This window comes from Podarcis gaigeae (assembly GCF_964106915.1).
Source record: "Podarcis gaigeae genome assembly, chromosome: 4".
Lineage (NCBI taxonomy): Eukaryota > Metazoa > Chordata > Lepidosauria > Squamata > Lacertidae > Podarcis > Podarcis gaigeae.
The window spans coordinates 101,540,612-101,563,031 of record NC_139677.1 but is presented as its reverse complement, the minus strand read 5'-3'; the positions used below and the strand labels follow the sequence as shown (position 1 = coordinate 101,563,031).

Here is a 22,420-nt window from a genome sequence, read left to right as displayed (position 1 = left end):
CTGATTCAATTCGGCGAGTTTTAGCAGTTTCAGCTGTTTTAGTTTATTTAAATTGAATCGAGCATAATGCTCCTCGGAATTATTCCTGGGCCTGCCCCATGAATAAACTAACAGGAGCAAAATAATTACCTGCCTAAACCCTCCCCTTGTGCAAATAGTGTGAAGTTGGAGCTGGTTAAACAGTAAAGGTAAAGGGACCCCTGGCCATTAGGTCCAGTTGTGACCGACTCTGGGATTGCGGCGCTCATCTCGCTTTACTGGCCGAGGGAGCCGGCGTACAGCTTCCGGGTCATGTGGCCAGCAGGACTAAGCCGCTTCTGGCGAACCAGAGCAGCGCACGGAAACGCCGTTTACCTTCCCGCCAGAGCGGTACCTATTTATCTTTCACTTTGACGTGCTTTCGAACTGCTAGGTTGGCAGGAGCAGGGACTGAGCAACGGGAGCTCACCCCGTCGCGGGGATTCGAACCGCCAACCTTCCAATCGACAAGCCCAAGAGGCTCAGTGGTTTAGACACACAGCACCACCCGCGTCCACAGTAGGTGGCCTTTTTTGAATTACCATATTTTTCGCCCTATAGGACTCACCGGCCCATAGGACGCACCTAGATTTTGGGGGGGGGGGGAATAAAGGGGGAAATTTTATTTCCACCCCCCCAGGCGCGGGGCTGGGGCGGGGGAAGCCCGAGCTTCCCCCGACCCCAGCCCCCAGAACAAGTCCCAGAGCAATGCCGAAGCTGTGCGCATCTTCAGCCTCGCTCTGGGAGCTTGCGCAACCTTCGGGAGCCCGGCACGGCAGCCGACCCCTCTCGCTCACCAGGCTTCAGCAAAAGCCTGTATTCGCCCCATAGGACGCACACACATTTCCCCTTCATTTTTGGAGGGGAAAAAGTGCGTCCTATAGGGCGAAAAATACGGTAATTTTAACAAGTCTGTTGAAAACTGGGTAAAACTGAGTTGGATAGTGCCCCTTTCTCCTGGGAAAATGCGTGCCGCGGTTGCAGGTGCCCCATGTATGCATATTTGGGTGTAAGCTCCGTTAAATTAGCTGTGATTCCTTCATTGCAGGGGGTTGGGCTGGGTACTTTTGGGTACCTCCCAAGTCCCCAACAGTTCTATGTTTCTTTGAATTTAGCAGGGCTTAATTCCAAGTAAACAAGCCTGGGAGTGAATTGTATTCTTTTTTTTTTTTTAAGAAATATTTATTAAAGTTTTACAAAGACATAAGTACAGAAATACATGAAAAAATAAAAAATAAAAATAAAAGTACAACATACGAAAGACAAAAAGTAAATAAGAAAAAAAGAAGAACAAATCCGTTTTTTATAACTTTAAACTCATTTGCTTCCTTCCTTGACCACCTCTCACCGCCCCTTTTTGTACTGGGAGTGAATTGTAAAGCTACAGACCCTGTTGCACATATACGGAACAGTAAACCCTACTAAACTCTCTAGAATTTATTTATGAGAAACCTTTAGGGCAGTGGTGTTCAAGGGCAGTGGTGTCCAAGCTTCTTTCAAAGAGAGGGCTAGATTTGATGAAGTGAAGGGCCGTGGGGGTTGGAGTTGCTGCTTTTTTTAGGGTTGGAGTTGTTGAGGGGTTTTTTTAGGATTTTACCCCGGGAAATAAACTGCCACAGGGGCCGGATTAAACCGACTGGCGAGCCAGATTAGGCCCCAAAATGGATTTAGGGGGTTCAATATACAGTGGTGCCCCGCAAGACGAACGCCTCGCAAGATGAAAAACCCGCTAGACGAAAGGGTTTTCCGTTTTGGAGGCGCTTCGCAAAACAAATTTCCCTATGGGCTTGCTTCGCAAGAAGAGGTCCAGGAAGGCCGGCGGGGGCCGAAAGGCTTTGCTCCCCACCGCCAGCATTTTAAAAGCAGTCCGGGATAGCAGGGAAGCGCTTCCCGCTATCCCAGATGGCTTTTGAAGGCAGGCGGGGGGGAGCAAAGACTTTTGCCCCCCGCCCGCCTTCAGAAGAGGTCCAGGACCTCTTCTGAAGGCGGGCGGGGGACAAAAGTCTTTGTCCCCCCTGCCTGCCTTCCCGGGGGCTTTTAAATCGCCCCGGGACAGCGGAGAATTCCTCCGCTGTCCCGGGAAGGCAGGCGGGGGGGGGGGAGCAAAGACTTTCGCCCCCCGCTGACCTTCAGAAGAGGTCGGGGGACAGACTGTCCCCAGACCTGGTCTGAAGGCGGTTTCCATAGGAACGCATTAATTGATTTTTAATGCATTCCTATGGGAAACCGTGCTTCGCAAGACGAAAAACTCACAAGACGAAAAGACTTGCGGAACGAATTAATTTCGTCTTGCGAGGCACCACTGTACTCTCTGTTCCTGTTTTTGAAAATGAAAATTTTAAAAATGGAACATTTATTTTGTTTATTTGTTTTAAAACAATTATATGGTGTCTTTCTATGTGAGACTCTGTTTGAGAGGCATTGTTGTTGTTGTTTTGTTGTTTAGTCGTGTCCGACTCTTTGTGACCCCCTGGACCAGAGCACGCCAGGCACTCCTGTCTTCTACTGCCTCCCGCAGTTTGGTCAAACTCATGCTGGTAGCTTCGAGAACACTGTCCAACCATCTCATCCTCTGTCGTCCCCTTCTCCTTGTGCCCTCCATCTTTCCCAGCATCAGGGTCTTTTCCAGGGAGTCTTCTCTTCTCATGAGGTGGCCAAAGTCTTGGAGCCTCAGCTTCAGGATCTGTCCTTCCAGTGAGCACTCAGGGCTAATTTCCTTCATAATGGAGAGGTTTGATCTTCTTGCAGTCTATGGGACTCTCAAGAATCTCCTCGAGCACCATAATTCAAAAGCATCAATTCTTCGGCGATCAGCCTTCTTTATGGTCCAGCTCTCACTTCCATACATCACTACTGGGAAAACCATAGCTTTAACTAGACGGGCCTTTGTTGGCAAGGTGATGTTTCTGCTTTTTAAGATGCTGTCTAGGTTTGTCATTGCTTTTCTCCCAAGATCATTCTGAGAGCCATTAGCAGGGCTTTTTTCAGCTGGAGCTCACAAGAACTCATTTCCAGCACCCACTGGTGGAGCTGCATTTTCTGGCACCGGGGGCGGAGAGCAGGCGGGGGCGTGGCTGGTGTGCATCCTGGGGGCATGGTATGCTGCCTGTGGGGCAGCCGCGATGGCACCCCACCCCCCTCTTCCTCTGTCAGTGCCAGCACCTCTCAGGTGTGCGCCATTGCCGTTCTAAGAGAACAAGGGAGAATTTCATTTTGAGCTCCAGCACCTCTTTTTCAAAGAAAAAGTAGCACTGGTCATTCGGATATTATTTTTCTCTGAGACAGCTACAGTGATAGAAGTTCTATGACATGATAGAAGTTTATAACATTATACATGGAAAGATAAAGGTGTGGGGGGAAATCCCTCTCTCGCAACACTAGTAATTGGGGACATCGAATTTTGTGTTTGTTTTGGGTTTTCCCCAAAAATCAGTGCAGAACTTCGCAGCCTTAAAACAAGTTATGGGGATCTGTTACGCAAAAGCTCATTGAAAGTCCACGTGTATCCTTCACAATGTGTGTCTACTCGCTTCTGTTTACTACAAACTTTTATATAGCTCCAAAACTTCTAAAACTCTTACAGTGCATTTAGGGAACTAGCCAGGTGACTTGCAGCACTTTAAAAGGCCTAAAAGAATAATAAAATGATCTAAAAGTAGCTTTTACTGACCATTTTGCAGATAATAAAACTTCACTTGCGGAACTTCCAGCCTAAGCTGGTTCTGGGGTGAGCCTCACACATGCCCTGATGGTGCTTCTTTCAAGAGACTCACACAGTGCACTGCAAGATAAAACAAACAGGAGCTAAGCCAGGGGTCACTAACCTTTTTCAGCTGTGGGCCAGTCCACTGTCCCTCAGACCTTGTGGGGGGCTGGACTATTTTTTTGGGGGAAATGAACAAATTCCTATGCCCCACAAATAACCCAGAGATGCATTTTAAATAAAAGCACACATTCTGCTCATGTGAAAACACGCTGATTCCCGAACTGTCCGCGGGCCGGATTGAGAAGGCGATTGGGCCGGATCCAGCCCCCGGGCCTTAGTTTGCCTACCCATTAGCTAAGCAGTGTTCATTATCCCATGCCGTACTGTGGCTCTCTGGGTCCCGTTGATTCTTTCAGTCTGCAGATAGCGCAGATTGCAGAAGGGTAATAGCTCAGCGGGACTTTCTGCATCTGCTTTGCAGGCAGAAGTTCCCAGGTTCAGTGTGTGGCATTTCCAGGTAGGGCTCTAATGTCCCCTGACTAAAATCATGGAGCCCTGCTGCCTGTCAGTGTTGACAGTACTAAGCTAGATGTTAAACCCTGAATGGTTAAGTCCAGTCAAAGGCAAATATGGCGTTGCAGCTCTCATGTCGCTTTTCAGGCCGAGGGAGCCGATGTTTGTCCACAGACAGCTTTCCGGGTCATGTAGCCAGCAGGACTAAACTGCTTCTGTGACAGAAGCCAGATGGAAACGCCGTTTACCTTCCCGCCGCAGCGGTATCTATCTACTTGCCCAGGCATGCTTTCGAACTGCTAGATTGGCAGGAGCTGGGATAGGGCAACGGGAGCTCACCCTGTCACAAGGATTTGAACTACCGATCTTCTGATCAGCAAGCCCAAGAGGCTCAGTGGTTTAGACCACAACGCCACCCACATCCCCTGACTTAGATGTATCAAGAGTCTGATTCAGTATGAGGCAGATTATTACGTTTCCGTATACATCTGCCCTCTGCCGCTAAGAGGATTACTTGAATCATAGAAGCCATAGGATTGGAAAGGGACCCCAAGCATGGTTTAGACTAGCCCCTAATCACAGCTAAAGAATCCCTGGCAGATAGCCACCTGACCTCTGTGTAAAAAGCTGCAATGAAGAAGCGTTCACCACCTTCTGAGGTACGTAGTCTGTTCCACTGTTGAACGGCTCTTACTATCGGACAGTTCTTCCTAACTTTTAGTCAGAATTTTCTTCTTTGTAACTTGAATCCAATGAAGCAGCAGAAAACAAGCTTGCTCCATCTTCCATCTTTGAGATATTTGAAGATGGCTATCCTATCACATGGGACACGGGTGGCGCTGTGGGTTAAACCACAGAGCCTAGGGCTTGCCGAATAGAAGGTCGGCGGTTCGAATCCCCGCAACGGGGTGAGCTCCCGTTGCTCGGTCCCTGCTCCTGCCAACCTAGCAGTTCAAAAGCACAAAGTGCAAGTAGATAAATAGGTACTGCTCCGGTGGAAAGGTAAACAGCACTTCTGTGCTCTGCTCTGGTTCGCCAGAAGCGGCTTAGTCCTGCTGGCCACATGACCCGGAAGCTGTAAGCTGGCTCCCTTGGCCAATAAAGCGAGATGAGTGCCCCAACCCCAGAGTCGGTCACGACTGGACCTAATGGTCAGGGGTCCCTTTACCTTTATCCTATCACATCTCAATCTTCTCTTCAGTCTAAACATACCCAACTCCCTCAACCGTTCTTCATAATGCCTGGTTTCTATACGCTTATATCTTGGTCACTCTCTTCTGCACATGTTCCAGTGGTATCCTCTTGAAAATGTGGTTCCCACAACTGGACACAGGACTCCAGGTGTGATCTGACCAAGGCATAATACAGTGGTACCTCAGGTTAAGTACTTAATTGGTTCCAGAGGTCCGTTCTTAACCTGAAATTGTTCTTAACTTTAAGCACCACTTTAGCTAATGTGGCCTCCTGCTGCCGCTGCACCGCCGCAGCACAATTTCTGTTCTCATCCTGAAGCAAAGTTCTTAACCTGAAGCACTATTTCTGGGTTAGTGGAGTCTGTAACCTGAAGCGTATGTAACCTGAAGCGTATGTAACCCAAGGTACCACTGTAGAGCAGGACTATTATTTCCCTTGATATGGATGCTAGACTTCTGTTGATGTAGCCTAGAATCACATTAGCTTTTTTTTGTGTTGCACTGTTGACTCATGCTAAACTTGTGGCCCACCAAGACCCCTAGATCCTTTGACATGTTCTGCTGTCAAGCCAAGTGTCCCCCATTTTATATCTGTGCAGCTGGTTATTACTGCTCAAGTCTCCTGGAAGCTGCACATGCGGCAAGGGAACCTTTGAACATCACAACCCCTGCATGTGACGTCAGCAAGACAAAGTCGGCGCTTTCACATGGAGTCTATAATGTCTCATCGTTTCCACTACAGTGGTACCTCGGGTTGCAAACACCTCGGGTTACAAACATTTTGAGTTACAGACTCTGCAAACCTGGAAGTAGTACCTCGGGTTAAGAACTTTGCCCCAGGATTAGAACAGAAATCGTGCGGCGGCAGTGGGAGGCCCCATTACCGAAAGTGCGCCTCAGGTTAAGAACGGTTTCAGGTTAAGAACGAACCTCCGGAACAAATTAAGTTTGTAATCAGAGGTACCACTGTACTTCCTAAAATACGTAAACCGTGCCGCAGACTGCAACAAGCATAAAGGAATGTGCTTCTGTCCGTTGTTTACTTTCTCACTCATTAAAAAAGTAGGGGAGAAAGGACCGTAAGAAAGACTGTTAACTATGTTTATGAGAAAAGCGTTGTCTAAGACAACACCGGTAAAACTCATTGTTCCTAGTCAAATCTTACATAATACAACCAGGGCAAGGCCTCAGATACATCATATGAGTCCCTGTTCAGTTATGGATCCAGATAATGTTCGTCAGTGTTTCTCACAATAAACCTTGAAGACCTTTGTGTCAAGAGACAAATTGCCACCCGCCCTGCGGAAGTCCAAGCTACCAGGTGTTGGGCGAAAGGAAACTCTTCCAAAGGAATTTTCACCATTCATTTATATAGAGGCAGCTGCACACCCCTTTCCTTTCTTCCTGGTTTCTGCTTCTTGGTTAGGCTGTAAGCAAGTTGGGGGCCTTAAAAATCTCTCCACCTGGGGGTGGGGGCAAGGTCTACTTAGCACCAGCTTTGGACAGGTAGCCATGATTGCGCAGGGCCGTTCCAGAGGGTCATCCTGGCTTTACGTGATTTTGTAAGGATAGCCAGGAGTGTAACCTCCATGTAAGATGAGATCTACCTATAATAAGGTGTTGGATGGCCACAGCTCTTGGCTGAGACACCTTCCAAGCTTTGCTTAGTACAGGGGTGTCAAACTCAAATTCATTGGGGGCCGCTTCAGCAGTTTGGTCACCCTCAAAGGGCCGGTTGTATCTGTAGGACTTACAGTACAGGAGAGAAGGGTTCAGGCAGCCGTTGGATCTGTCACATCACAGGATGGCATGCTCTCAATATAAAAACAAGTGGAGGTTTCCTGAATGCATGTAAAGTGGAGGTTTCCTGTGTAGAACGGCCGGCGCCGCTAGAGGGCAGACGTTCTCTGGCTTGTAGGCTGCCGCGCATGCGCTGAAGAGGCGGCTTTCTTGTGTCAAAAACAAAAACGAGGATAAAAGATGAAGGCTGGCGGCCGGTGGCCACTACACGGGCCACATGACGAGGTCTGGCGGGCCGGATTCGGCCCGCGGGCCTTGTGTTTGACACCCGTGGCTTAGTAGGAGCAGCGTGGGGTAGAGTATGGGGCATTGCCTGGGAGCTGTCCAGGGTCCTGATCTGCTTCGTGATCTGCCCTTTTGTCTTGTTTCCGCTTCTCCTGGGAATCCCAGGGCAGCCGGGTGCCAATTTATCGTAACTGCTATCATGAATGAATAACATTTCTTACATCAGCCCATGGATCACAGCAGATTGAAACAAAAAAAGTAAACCCAAGTGTCCGATTCCCCCCCCAAAAAGTGCAAAGGTTGCTCTAAAACGAATATATAAAATGTATTAATATCCTTAGAATAAACAGAACTTTTAAAACAGATAAGCATTGCTATGAATGTTAGAAGGATGCTGGAATGAAGTTATATGGCTTTAGCAGAAATGTTATAAAGAATTAAGTAAAAATAGATTGTTAATGGGTCAAAGAGGAAAAAAGTAAGGTTAGATTGTGTTAAGATAAATTATAGGACAAAAACTGAGAATGATGGAAAGGATTTGCTGAAATAGCTAATTGAACTAGAATACAAAAAAGGGAGGTGCGAGGAGGTCGATGAAACAAGTAAATGAAGGATAAGATATGGAAATATTGGATGTGTTTTTAATTTTTTTTGTTTTTGCTTCTGTTTTGTTAAGATAAGTAGTGTGTTTTTTTGCTTTTTTATGTATTGTAATGTATTGTTTTGTTTTGTTTAACTTTGTTTTCTTCCTTCCTTCTGTAATTCTTAAACTTTTAATAAATATTACTTTAAAAAAATAAATAAATCAGATAAGCATTGCTATTGGATAAAAAAAAACCCCAGCGCAAGATCAGGTGGCATTCAGGAATTGTTTCCAGGATACTCTCTAATACTCTCATTTTATACTACCAGTTTGCAGAAATGGAGTCCCAAGAATTTCCCTGTTATCCGGTGGCCTTTGCTGCAAACGAAGTAAATGAAACAAGCGTATCCCGGCTTGTTGCTTGCAACAGAAATCCCACTTTCTCCTCCCCTCCCCAGTACTTCATTCTCTTTCAAGAGGGCTCCAGAAAGTGTTCTCTGATATCAGCATAAACACACAAGTTGGTGTGCTGTGGAATCTTCCCGACTGCAGTCACTGATAACATTCATTCGGAATGCCATTTCGTTTGAAAGCTCTTCAATATTCCATTGCCATGGGGAATAGCAAGTGTTTTTCAAATTGATGCTGGCATAAGGCACCTGCTCACCATTTCGCTGTTCCTGAGGATGTGAGTGCAAACAACTGCTTTCAAAACCACACCTTTTTTAAAAAAAAAAAGGCAAAATTTCATATTTGTATACAGTGGTACCTCCGGTTAAGTACTTAATTCGTTCTGAAGGTCCGTTCTTAACCTGAAACTGTTCTTAACCTGAAGCACCACTTTAGCTAATGGGGCCTCCCACTGCTGCCGCATCGCCAGAGCACGATTTCTGTTCTCATCCTGAAGCACAGTTCTTAACCTGAAGCACTATTTCTGGGTTAGTGGAGTCTGTGACCTGAAGCGTATGTAACCTGAAGTGTATGTAACCCAAGGTACTACTGTAAATTTATATAAAAATGAAGGCTGGCACCAGGACTGAGTCTGGGCAAGGATCCCCGCTTCCAGCAACCATAGCAAGTGGTGGTCCAGGCCAGGCATCCCTATTTTTCCTCTATCCCAGGGGTCAGCAGTGTTGAGAGCCAGTGTGGTGTAGTGGTTAAGAGCGGTAGACTCGTAATCTGGGGAACCGGGTTCGATTCCCCGCTCCTCCACATGCAGCTGCTGGGTGACCTTGGGCCAGTCACACTTCTCTGAAGTCTCTCAGCCTCACGCACCTCACAGAGTGTTTGTTGTGGGGGAGGAAGGGAAAGGAGAATGTTAGCCGCTTTGAGATTCCTTAAAGGGAGCGAAAGGCGGGATATCAAATCCAAACTCTTCTTCTTCTTCAGCAAACTTTTTCAGCAGGGGGCTGGTCCATTGTCCCTCAGAACTTGTTGGGGGCCAGACTATAATTTGAAAAAAAAAATGAACGAAGTCCTATGCCCCACAAATAACCCATAGATGTGTTTTAAATAAAAACACACATTCTATTCATGTAAAAACACACTATTTCCCAGACCAACTACGGGCCAGATTTAGACAAGGATTGGGCCGAATCTGGCCCCTAGACCTTAGTTTGCCTACCCTTGCTCTATTCCCCCTCCCTTTTTTTTACATTTTTACTCAAGCAGTATGTGCTGTAAACTGAAGTTTTGACTGAGAGGCTACAGCTGTCTGCGACCTTCTTTCCCCCAGAATGCCCCTGGAGTTTTGCAGCACACCTGTCCCCACTGGAAAAACAAAATGGGGCAGGGGAAGAAAGAAGGAAGCTGGTGACTGCCTGCAGCCCTTCTTGGTTTTTGTAGGGCATGGCATTTTTCTGACTATGGCAAGTCTGGGCCTGGCAGTAAATTGAACAGCAATTCTTACATAACCAAGAATGAGCCCTAACACAGCCCAGCAAGGGCAAAATGTGGATTGGGCTTTCTGGGTTCTAGTTATTATTTTTCATTTAATGTTGTAGGGTTTTTTTGGTTGGGGGGGTCAGTCTCAACGATACCCTTAATCCCTTCCAGTACTTGGGGTCCTGTGCCCAGTAAGGGTTGGAATCTAATTGAGGAGGTTGCTAGACTGGTCAGGCAATGACCTTAGCTGGCCATCAGCATCCCAAAAGAATCTCAGTTTCAAGAACTAAAACTAAGGGATGATGCCCTCCAGTCTAATGCTAAAGGAGAAGCAAGATCTGTTTTGGTGTTAATGCCGTGAGCCCCGTCATCATGCTCAGGTTAAATGTAAAAAAAGGTAAAGGACCCCTGGACGGTTAAGTCCAGTCAAAGGCGACTCGGGTTGTGGCGCTCATCTTGCCTTCAGGCCAAGGGAGTTGGTGTTTGTCCACAGACAGCTTTCCGGGTCATGCGGTCAGCATGACTAAACCGCTTCTGGCACAACAGAACACTGCGATGGAAACCAGAGCACAAGGAAACACCGTTTACCTTCCCACCGCAGTGGTACCTATTTATCTACTTGCACTGGCGTGCTTTCGAACTGTTAAATGTATGTGCAAATCAAACCATATATCCTAGACACCAGTCTCTGCTGACCTTCATTCAAAGGAAACCAAACCTGGGTAAGTACCTGGAAGCCCCAGAGTCTCTCGCCGCTTAGAAATAGGGGTCACATGTATTATTATTTACATGATTTATAGCCCCCAAAAGGTGGCTTACAGAAAAAACAAGTAGATCAAGAATACATAACATCCATAATGGGGGGAAAACACAGCCAGTTGCATTGAAAATGCACAACGATGACTAATAGCGGCAAAAAAGCTGTTGACCAGCTTCCTGAAGCCAGGAGGAAATGAGGCCACACACACCTCATTAGGCAGAGAGAGTTCCACATGCAAATAGTTTGTTTTCTCCAGCTCGGATAAGGTTTGTGAACACGCACAAATACGAGCCAACCCGCCTCATTTCATTTGCGTGTGTTTATCGCCCAGTTATTTTCCTCCTTTCTGGAGGAAGCACCACATTTCATTTCCAAATATCAAAGGCCAATGCTTTTCCTCCCTGGCTGGCCGGGGGGAAGCAAGGACCGGACGCAGTGGCAGGAAGATTGTGTGATCCAAACAGGTCAGGGTTCCTGTTCAAAATAGGAAGAGGGGAATGTTGTGGTCAGTTTACTGCCAACATCCTGCTTGTTATGCAGAGAGAGGTCTTGGTTCCAAGTCCTGCCGCGAAAGAGGCAGTTTGTTGTTCCTAAAAATGTAAAGGCACAGATAGGGCTGTGATGAGTCCCTCCATTTAGATAAATATTTTTTTTAAGACATCAAGGAGAGGCAAGTATGCATTCTGCAGCCTGCTTTCCCCCTACCTTTTATTTCTAATAAAAGTTTCACTATTTGACCACCAAAGTGTGTACAATTGCCAGTGTCAGGGTTCTCAATTAGGAGCCAGTGTGGTGTAGTGGTTAAGAGTGGTGGACTCGTAATCTGGTGAACCGGGTTTGATTCCCTGCTCCTCCACATGCAGCTGCTGGGTGATCTTGGGCCAGTCACACTTCTCTGAAGTCTCTCAGCCCCACTCACCTCACAGAGTGTTTGTTGTGGGGGAGGAAGGGAAAGGCGAATGTTAACAGCTTTGAGACTCCTTAAGGGGAGTGAAAGGCAGGATATCAAATCCAAACTTCTTCTCAATTCCTTGCCTGTCTAGATGCTTGAAATCCTGCTTACTGAATGAAATCTACTCGGAGTCGAGAGTGGATTTCATGCACTTTATTCAGCTCATAGTGGTGAGGAGGAATGGATGTTCCCCCAGAATGTCTGCCTTATATACATTATTTACACAATGGGCCCCAGGTGATTGGCTAATTCCGGGATTCTCCTGTAGGCCAATCAGGTTGCGGATTCCCTTCCACCTGGAGCTGGATTGGGTGGCTCCTGTGGACCAACCAGGCTGCTGCATTCTGGATCCTATTGTTTTAGGACCAATCGGACTGCTGCATTCTAATCCTATTCTAGGACCAATCAGACTGCTGCCTTTTGGATCCTATTCAACTCAGTACATAACACTGAACGTATAGGATCAGAGTTGCGGGACACCGGCATGCTCTCCTGAGCTCTGGACGAGACTTGGGGAACATGGGCTGCCTTTACATTCTGTGTAAACTATCAGGGAGCTGTCTGGAAAAACTCCAAACAACTCTCAGTTCCCATGATTCTTTGGGAGAAGCTACCATTGTTGAAAGCAGCGCAGCACTGCTTTAAATGTCCCGTGCAGATGGGGCCACACCAACAAGGATTATCCATGAGAAAAATGTACTTGGCACCTTCTGTAGAAAACAATATGGGCCAAGGAGCAGCTGAGGCTATGCGCCAACATGAACTGTGCAGCTGTGGCCTCCATGCCTTGCCAAACCACCAGGAGGAATTCTGGATCAACTTCCTTCATGGTTCTTACAGGGCATGAAGATGAGAAGTCGGACGCAAACACGAACTTCCTTGCATTTCCTCTCTTCCCATCACTGTCTCAGGAGTGTAATTTGGGGTCAGCAAATACGCACATGGACCAGGGGGCATGGTGGAGAGGAGCAAAATCATCATTATTATTCTAGTAAGGAATCCAAGGGCTTCCGCAGCCCAGAGGACTGAATGACCCTTCTCTACCCAAAGCAGAACAGCATGATGCACAAGGCGTTGGCAAAACGGTGTGACACCCCTCCTTCCCGCCTAGCTCCCCTAAGCAGATGGTTATCATGAATGGCAAGGTGCCATTTTGCTGGTATTTCTCAAGCTAGTTTGCTGATAGAGTGTTTTAGAAGATGCAAACGTTTGCTACGAAGTTAAGTACGTTTCTAAGCACAATTCAAAGTGCTAGTGCTGACCTTTAAAGCACCAAACTTCCTTTGTCCTGTATAGCTGAAGGAACATCTCCACCCCATCGTCTAGCCCGGACACTGAGGTCCAGCGCCGAGGGCCTTCTGGCGGTTCCCTCTCTGCGAGAAGCAAAGCTACAGGGAACCAGGCAGAGGGCCTTCTCAGTAGTGGCACCCACCCTGTGGAACGCCCTCCCATCAGATGTCAAGGAAATAAACAACTACCTGACATGAGAGCCAGTATGGTGTAGTGGTTAAGAGCGGTGGACTCGTAATCTGGTGAACTGGGATCGATTCCCTGTTCCTCCACATGCAGCTGCTGGGTGACCTTGGGCCAGTCCCACTTCTCTGAATTCTCTCAGCCTCACTCGCCTCACAGTGTGTTTGTTGTGGGGGAGGAAGGGGAAGGAGAATGTTAGCCGCTTTGAGACTCCTTAAAGGGAGTGAAAGGCGGGATATCAAATCCAAACTCTTCTTCTTCTTCAGTCCTGTTTAGGGAAGTTTTTCATGTGTGACATTTTAATGTATTTTTAAGCTTTGTTGGAAGCTGCCCAGCATGGCTGGGGAAACCCAGCCAGATGGGCAGGGTACAAATAAATTATTATTAGTAGTAGTATTAGTATTGCTAATAAATTGCTAATAAATTGCTAATAAATTATTATTAGTAGTAGTATTAGTATTGCTGAGGGATGCAGGTGACGCTGTGGGTTAAAGCCTCAGCGCCTAGGACTTGCCGATCGAAAGGTCGGCAGTTCGAATCCCTGCGGCGGGGTGCGCTCCCGCTGCTCGGTCCCAGCGCCTGCCAGCCGAGCAGTTCGAAAGCACCTCCGGGTGCAAGTAGATAAATAGGGACCGCTTACCAGCGGGAAGGTAAACGGCGTTTCCGTGTGCGGCTCTGGCTCGCCAGAGCAGCGATGTCACGCTGGCCACGTGACCCGGAAGTGTCTCCGGACAGCGCTGGCCCCTGGCCTCTTGAGTGAGATGGGCGCACAACCCCAGAGTCTGGCAAGACTGGCCCGTACGGGCAGGGGTACCTTTACCTTTACCTTTTTATTAGTATTGCTGCAAGAAGTGAGATTACAGGGAACCAGGCAGAGGGCCTTCTCAGTAGTGGCGCCTGCCCTGTGGAACACCCACCTGTCAGATTTCAAGGAAATGAACATCTATCTGACTTTTAGAAGACATCTGAAGGCAGCCCTGTACAGAGAAGTTTTTAATGTTGTTGTTGTTGATGATATTTTGCTGGAAGCCACCCAGAGTGGCTGGGGCAATCCAGTCCGATGGGTGGCATATAAATAATAAAATGTTGGGCAATATTGTCGGACAATAACCTCCACAATCAGGGCCGGCCCAACACACTTTGCTGCCTGAGGCAAAGAACAAGATGTTACCTCTCTCCATTCCATGTGCAAAAGCTGACTAGACTGGCAACTGTGGTTTCAAGCACATGACTTCCCCCCCAAAGAATCCTGGGAACTGGAATTCACTGAGGGTGCTGGGAATTGTACTTCCGTAAGGGGCAGGTGAGGGACGCGGGTGGCGCTGTGGGTAAAACCTCAGTGCCTAGGACTTGCCGATCGCATGGTCGGCGGTTCGAATCCCCGCGGCGGGGTGAGCTCCCGTCTTTCGGTCCCAGCTCCTGCCCACCTAGCAGTTCGAAAGCACCCTTAAGTGCAAGTAGATAAATAGGGACCGCTTTATAGTGGGAAGGTAAACGGCGTTTCCGTGTGCGGCTCTGGTGCCGGTTCGCCAGAGCAGCTTCGTCACACTGGCCATGTGACCCGGAAGTGTCTGCGGACAGCGCTGGCTCACGGCCTCTAGAGTGAGATGAGCACACAACCCTAGAGTCTGTCAAGACTGGCCCGTACGGGCAGGGGTACCTTTACCTTTACCTTTAAGGGGCAGGTGACACTTCCTAGAATTCTTTGGGGGAAGCCATGTGCCTTAAAAGCATCGTGCGTATGTAACCTGAATCTCACTTCGGCATCCTCCATTGCCTCTGAGGGGAGCGGGCGAGCTTAAGGGGCCCAGGAAAGACTTCATGGCACACACTCTGTCCCCTCACCACCCTTCAACATTGGCTGCCTGAGGCAGCTGCCTCACTTGGCCTCCTGGTAGGGCCAGCTCCATCTACAAGTTAGGAGAGCACCTTGGTGAACTTGGACCACATTCTCCAAGCATCTAAAGTGATACAGTATGATACCACAGCATCGTAGAGTTGGAAGGGACCCCAAAAGGAATCTCAGCTAAAGCATTCAGGACAGATGGCCACCCAACCACTTGAAACTGTTCATGGCCCCCCACCCCACCCTCAAGGATGTCAAAAATTGTTAGGAGACTTCTTATTCCCCTTGCAGAGCTAGAGTTCCCAGAATTGCCTGGGTAGAGAGCTTGCCTATTCAACCATAAAGGCTTCTGGTGGTGCAGCTGGGCAGGTGCCCCAGATTCTGAGCTTTTGCTTTCAAAAAAGCATGTCTGTAGCCCTGCGAGAAATAAAAATTTGAGGCATAGTGTGCAGCATCTTCTAGGCCGTATCTGTGAAAGGAGTGTGGTGTGGGAACGTTGTGATTTGTTCCTGGTACTGAGGAATGTTCCCTGTCGTTATTACATACACAAAGTATCAAATGTGGTGACAGTAATAATAATTCAACAAAACAACACCACCACAAACTGGCTTATAAGTATAAAACCAAATTTACTAGAATAATAGCTAGAATAGAGATAGACTTGTAAGCATTCAAACAACAAACATACTAAGGTGCCATGTGCAAGACAAAGCCTGGAGATACTGTAAACATGGAGTGGATAAATGTACAACTCTATCTTAACAAGTTACATGTGCAGTAAACGTTATACAGACTGGGTAAATGAACCCTTCAACAAGTAGCGTAAGTCCAGTCACAGGACGGCAACCCCGTGCCGCCACAACGGAAATGAAAAACTGCTTTGAAAAACTTTTTCATATTCTCCAGTGTGCTACCCTTGCTGTTGTGCCTTTGTCTTGCACACTGGTATGTTTGTTGTTTGAATGCTTACAAGTCTATCTCTATTCTAGTTATTATTCTAGTAAATTTGGTTTTATACTTATAAGCCAGTTTGTGGTGTTGTTATTTTGCTGCCCTGTTGTTCTTAGACAGCAACATCATCTATGTGTGTGTGTGATCTCCATAATCAGGACATAGCTGTCTTCCCATGGTAAATATAAGGCTGTCAAGAGTGGTTGTCTCTCTCATTTTGGGTTATGCCGTTCCCCACAGCCAGCCATTTTGCATTGTGCCATTCCTCCTCTGTGGAAGCTATTATGTGAGGAGCGCTACCAGCACTCTCAAAATTCAAAATATGTCCGCTCTTCGAAAAAGTTGGCAGCCCTCGGGCTGATCCATAGGGACTCTAGTGTATGTCGCTAACACTAATTGAAATCCTTACCCACCGAGTCAGGCAAAACCTCTTCCTCTCCTGACCCCAAACAGGGGTTCTCTTCAGAAATCTCCAATAGGTTTCTTGTGACCAGGCCAACGGGCCAGCTTTTTAATTTCATTAACGGTGTGTCATAAGATACACCACCCGTCATTGACTCCTCAATCCGTACAGCTCTTTCCCCCTCTACACACTACAGATTTGCTCTGCTAGGGACTCCCTTGTCCTGTGGGAATATCAATTCAAAGGGATCCCATTGAACGGTGCGATTGTCCCCAGTGGATTTCTAAGCAGAAGGAGTTTGTGGAGCCAGGTCCGTGTGCCTCATCTTGAAGTCTCTCCAAGGAAATGGCTGCCTTTGTGAACCTTAATTTCTTGTTCTTGGTGCTGTTCCTGGCTATAGCTGCTGCTGTCTGTGAGTATGGGGCAATATCCCTCATCCCTTAATTTGTAGAGCGGTAACTATCAGTATCCCTTATCCCTTGACCTTAAAAAAACAAATCAATCCCCTTTCCTCAAAGGAACTTGGAGTGGCACGCACAATTTTTAAGCAGAGGCTGGTAGGGGGTTGGACTGAAGACCCTTAGGGGTAGCTTCCCACTTGACAATTCTATGATTCTGCCATTCTATTTTATCCCCACAATGTGAGATAAGTGAGGCTGAGGTGGCAAGTGGCCCAGGTCACCCAGTGAGCTTCACCGCTGTCTAGATGCAAAGACTGTATTGCTTTGAAATCTTTTAACTGCAAGAAGGGTCATTTAGTCCAACCCATTGCAATGCAAGAATGTGTAGACAGAGTTTGTCCCAGAGTTTGTCATTGGCTCCCAGTACGATTCCGAGCACAATTCAAAGTGTTGGTGCTGACCTTTAAAGCCCTAAATGGCCTCGGCCCAGTATACCTGAAGGAGCATCTCCATCTCCATCGTTCAGCCCGGACACTGAGGTCCAGCGCCGAGGGCCTTCTGGCGGTTCCCTCCCTGGAAGAAGGGAGGTTGCAGGGAACCAAGCAGAGGGTCTTCTCGGTAGTGGCACCTGCCCTGTGGAACGCCTTCCCAGCTGATGTCAAGGCAATAAACCACAATTTTACATTTAAAAGACAACTGAAGGGATGTTTTTAATGTTTGATGTCTTAGCTTGTTTTCAATATTCTGTTGGGAGCCACCCAGAGTGCCTGGGGAAACCCAGCCAGATGGGCAGGGTATAAATAATAAATTATTATATTATTATATGTGTACAGTGGTACCTCGGGTTACATACGCTTCAGGTTACATACGCTTCATGTTACAGACTCTGCTAACCCAGAAATAGTGCTTCAGGTTAAGAACTTTGCTTCAGGATGAGAACAGAAATCGGGCTTCGGCGGTGCGGCGGCAGCAGGAGGCCCCATTAGGTAAAGTGGTGCTTCAGGTTAAGAACAATTTCAGGTTAAGAACGGACCTCCGGAACGAATTAAGTACTTAACCCGAGGTACCACTGTACAGTGTAATGTGTGTGAAGAAGTCTGCCGAGTCCAGCCAGTGGTCCACGCATCCCAGTATTGTCTGCAATGACTTCAGTTTCTCCCTTCCCTGCTTGGAGATGGCGGGCATTCTGCACAGTTCAGAACCTTCTGCACACAAATGCTCTGCTGCTGAGCCACAGCCCTTGCCCAACAGCTGTGCATTATGCTTCCCCAAAGGGAGAAGATATCAAGGGAAGAATGAAATTCCCTGTTGCTTGCAGCAGACAAAAAGCATGCCACAATGATTTCGCCCCCCAAAAATCTCCCTCTCTGGGCAAACTGCAACAGAACCTATCTTTTAAGAGGGCATTTATATGCTTGGTTTTTCCTTTCTGCTGTTGCCGTTCACAGGTCTGGATGTGCGCACTGGAGAATGGGGTTGCGGAAACTTCCGAGGCTACTGCCGCAAGGACTGTTTCCCCCAGGAAAAATCTCTGGGGCCCGAAGACTGTGCTGAAGGCTTGGTGTAAGTCCCTTTTTATGCCCCCTTCCCCGTTCTGATCTTTCTGTTGTCGAGATGATAAATAATTCTCAGAGCGCAACTGCCTGGTGGGAAATAAGGGAAACCAAACTTAAATGGCAGTGAGAGATTTTACTTTATTGGGCTCCATGATCACTGCAGATGGTGACAGCAGTCACAAAATTAAAAGATGCCTGCTTCTTGGGAGAAAAGCGATGACAAACCTAGACAGCATCTTAAAAAGCAGAGACATCACCTTGCCAACAAAGGTCTGTATAGTTAAAGCTCTGGTTTTCCCAGTAGTGATGTATGGAAGTGAAAGCTGGACCATAAAGAAGGCTGATCGCCGAAGAATTGATCCTTTTGAGTTATGGTGCTGGAGGAGACTCTTGAGAGTCCCATGGACTGCAAGAAGATCAAACCTCTCCATTCTTAAGGAAATCAGCCCTGAGTGCTCACTGGCAGGACAGATCCTCAAGCTGAGGCTCCAAGACTTTGGCCACCTCATGAGAAGACTCGACTCCCTGGAAAAGACCCTGATGTTGGGAAAGATGGAGGGCACAAGGAGAAGGGGACGACAGAGGACAAGATGGTTGGACAGTGTTCTCGAAGCTACCAGCATGAGTTTGACCAAACTGCGGGAGGCAGTGGAAGACAGGAGTGCCTGGCGTGCTCTGGTCCAGGGGGTCATGAAGAGTCGGACACGACTAAACAACAACAAAACTTAAATGGAAACTAGGCAACAGAACCAAACTTCTGTAACGCGATGGCTGAAATGTTCTTTATTTGTTACTATTTATATCTTGCGTTTATAGCCCAACTTTTCTCTAAGGATCTCAAGGTGGTGTACGTAATTCTCCCCCAGCCTCTTTTAATCCCCACAACAACCCTGGGAGGTAGGTTAGGCTGAGAGTGAGTGACTGGCTCCAAGGGGAGCCCCACAACTGAGTGAAGATTTGAACCCTGGTCTCCCAGGTCCAGGACTCTCAGCGCTACACGGCACTGGCTTTTGGTAGGGTGTGCAAGTGTCCCACTTGACAGAGTGCAGTCCTCTCGTTGTCTGATGCAAGTCCAGTTTAAAAAGAGAGAGCGCTACATGCCTGAGAGAACTTTCATGACACACTGAAAACCAATTTTCAGTTTCTGCCAACATCCAAAAATCTACAGAATTGGGTAGAACTTTTTAAACTGCATGTCACTTGGTGGTAAGAGAAATCTAAAATTCTGTGAACCACCCTGAGACCTCCGAGTATAGGACGGTATATAAATTCAATAAATAAATAAAATAAAAATAGTAGTTGCCCATCGATAGTTTGAAAGTGACCTGGGTTGCCTTGCCCATTATGGTGAAATGCATCATATGCAGTTTAAATCCTAGCAATTATTTCTAAATTTGCATCTATCTATCTATGAATTAGGGACACGGGTGGTGCTATGGGTTAAACTAGAGCCTAGGACTTGCTGATCAGAAGGTCGGTGGTTCAAATCCCTGCGACAGGGTGAACTCCCGTTGCTCGGTCCCTGCTCCTGCCAACCTAGCAGTTCAAAAGCACGTCAAAGTGCAAGTAGATAAATAGGTACCGCTCCAGCGGGAAGGTAAACGGTGTTTCCGTGCGCTGCTCTGGTTCGCCAGAAGCGGCTTAGTCCTGCTGGCCACATGACCCAGAAGCTGTACACCAGCTCCCTCGGCCAGTAAAGCTAGATGAGCGCCGCAACCCCAGAGTCGGCCACGACTAGACCTAATGGTCAGGGGTCCCTTTACCTTTTATCTATGAATTAGCACGTGCAGAATGTATTCAAATCTGTAAATGTTTTGTCCTTTTTGGCAAACGCACCCTAAACTCCTGCGATGTCTGTGTGGTATTTTTTAAAAAATTAATGCACTAGAGGACCATCTTTTGTCACTACTAGCTGTGCGTGAACACCATCCCTTTAAAGCACATTCTTTCCCTCAAAGAATTCTGGGCACTGCAGTTTGTTCAGGGTTGATGGGAACTGTAACCCTGTGAGTGCTAAACTACGGTGCCCAGAATTCTTTGAGGGAAAGAATGTCATTTGATTTGAGTTTTAAAGGCATAGTGCATACACAGTCTTCTTAGTACTGTGTATTGTGTTTTTAATATTCGGTTGGGAGCCGCCCAGAGTGGCTGGGGAAACCCAGCCAGATAGGCGGGGTATAAAAAATAAATTATTATTGAATTATTATTAGTCATGATTACTATATATGGTACGTATATCTTGGACACTGAAGTTCAGGTTTGCTAATAATTTGGTGTACTAGCATTGCTTTCTCTTAACCATTTATTCTTTCTGTTTACAGCTGCTGCATATCAGGCATGTTGGGATAGCAATTTGGATTAATAACCAAGTGAATGGGCTGTGAAGAGAATTTCTTGAAGATGGAACGACAGCCCATTCATTCCGGCAAATAGCTTGCAAACAATAAAATTATTTCTCCTCGGCTTTTGCTCTGACTTATGATGAATCGTTTCTTTATCATTAGTTATGGAAGCTTTGCTACCCAGACCTGGGAGTGGCCAGGAAAAGACAAGATGGGTGTGGGGGGGTCTCTTCTGTCACACTTTTGAGCTCAGGGCACCTACGGGTGCCTCCAGATTATCAGTGTTTTGCGGGACAGACTCGGGTGCATGGCGGCACTCTAGATTTGCACATTTAAAGTGGATTAAAGCACTCTAGCACAACAAAAAAACTTTTTTTTAAGGTGCCTTTTTTTGCTGTCTGGAAAGTAGCAGGGAAGCGCACTGAAAAGTATGGGTCGAACGAAAGATTAACAGGAAGATGTGCAAACACTCCCACAGAGAAATAAGAATGGACGACGGCTCCGCCCAGCACACTGGGCCGTTTTCTGAACCTTTTCCAATCGTACATCCTTTAAAAAATAAATAAATAAAATTATGCATTTTCCATAGTTCGATACATCCACTTTATAATCATTTGTCCTACATTCTTTTACTTCCCCACACATCCCTCCATGGGTTCATATTTAATCCTCATTGAGCTGCAGTTCCTTAATTACTACCCCTCTTCTGGTTGTTTTTAACTGCTGCTCATATATCTTGTCCTACTTGGGAATTTATCTGGCTACTATAATTATTTAAGTATTCTCCATTTTATTCCCACTCCTCAGACTCATCCTGATTTCTTATATTTACAGTCAACATTGCTAGCTCCGCATATTCTATTCACTTATTCTGCCAGTCTCCTTTTGTCCTTCCACCTTTGTGCATAGATTATTCTGGCCGCTGCCGTTAGACATCCTTTTTTATTTATACCCCACCCTCCCCAGCCAAGACCGGGCTCAGGGTGGCTAACAACCAATAATAAAAACAAGTTGATTAAAATACAACTTAAAAAACAAGATTAAAATACAGCATTAAAACATTAAGATGCAGCCTCTTCAGAGGAGAAGGAAAAAAGAAAGAGGGGGAGGGAATTAAATTGATTCTAAGCCAAAGACCAGGTGGAACAGTAAATAAATAAATAAATAAAATGTCCAGTAGCACCTTAGAGACCAACTAAGTTTGTTTTTGGTATGAGCTTTCGTGTGTATGCACACTTCTTCTGAAGGTGCTACTGGACTTTGTATTATTATTATTATTAATATATATATGAGTACCAAGGCGTTTGACAACCAAGGTACGACTTATACGCCACCCATCTGACTGGGTTGCCCAGCCACTCTGGGCAGCTTCCAACATAATATAAAAACAGCCAAGCATAATAAACTAAAAGTTTGCCAATACAGGGCTGCCTTCAGATGTCTTTGGAAAGTTGCATAATCAGATGTCAGAGAGGCAGGGATGGCGCTCCACATATTATTATTATTATTATTATTATTATTATTATTATTATTATTATTATTTTGTATGCCGCCCTTCATCTGCAGATCACAGGGCCGTTCTCAACACATAGCACGGGCTGCTGCGTACTGTGGAGGAAATGGCCATGGGGATTCCTTGGTTGTAAGAGCTGCCGAATGGAGCCTCCATCTCCAGAGACAGTCTACCTCTGAATTACTAGCGGCTGAGGGAGGGGCAAAGCAGCAAACCTCTTGGGAAGGCATTCTGGCCTGCCCTAGCGGGGGCAAAAATATACTCCAGCAAGACGCCACAGGGCCGCCTTCCCTAGAGACCC

At 46.8% G+C, this 22,420-nt stretch overlaps 2 long non-coding RNA genes across 2 annotated transcripts in view; both read left to right on the top strand.

Annotated features, from left to right (window-relative positions):
- The window catches only part of LOC310843969, a 336,267-nt gene that overhangs the window by 7,240 nt on the left and 306,607 nt on the right, over positions 1–22,420 (top strand). The gene's annotated exons all lie outside the window — the stretch shown is intronic.
- Positions 16,460–21,194, top strand: LOC310843835. Its single transcript, XR_014563672.1, has 3 exons — positions 16,460–16,719; positions 18,157–18,271; positions 20,586–21,194. It is a non-coding gene; the product is annotated as an uncharacterized lncRNA (long non-coding RNA).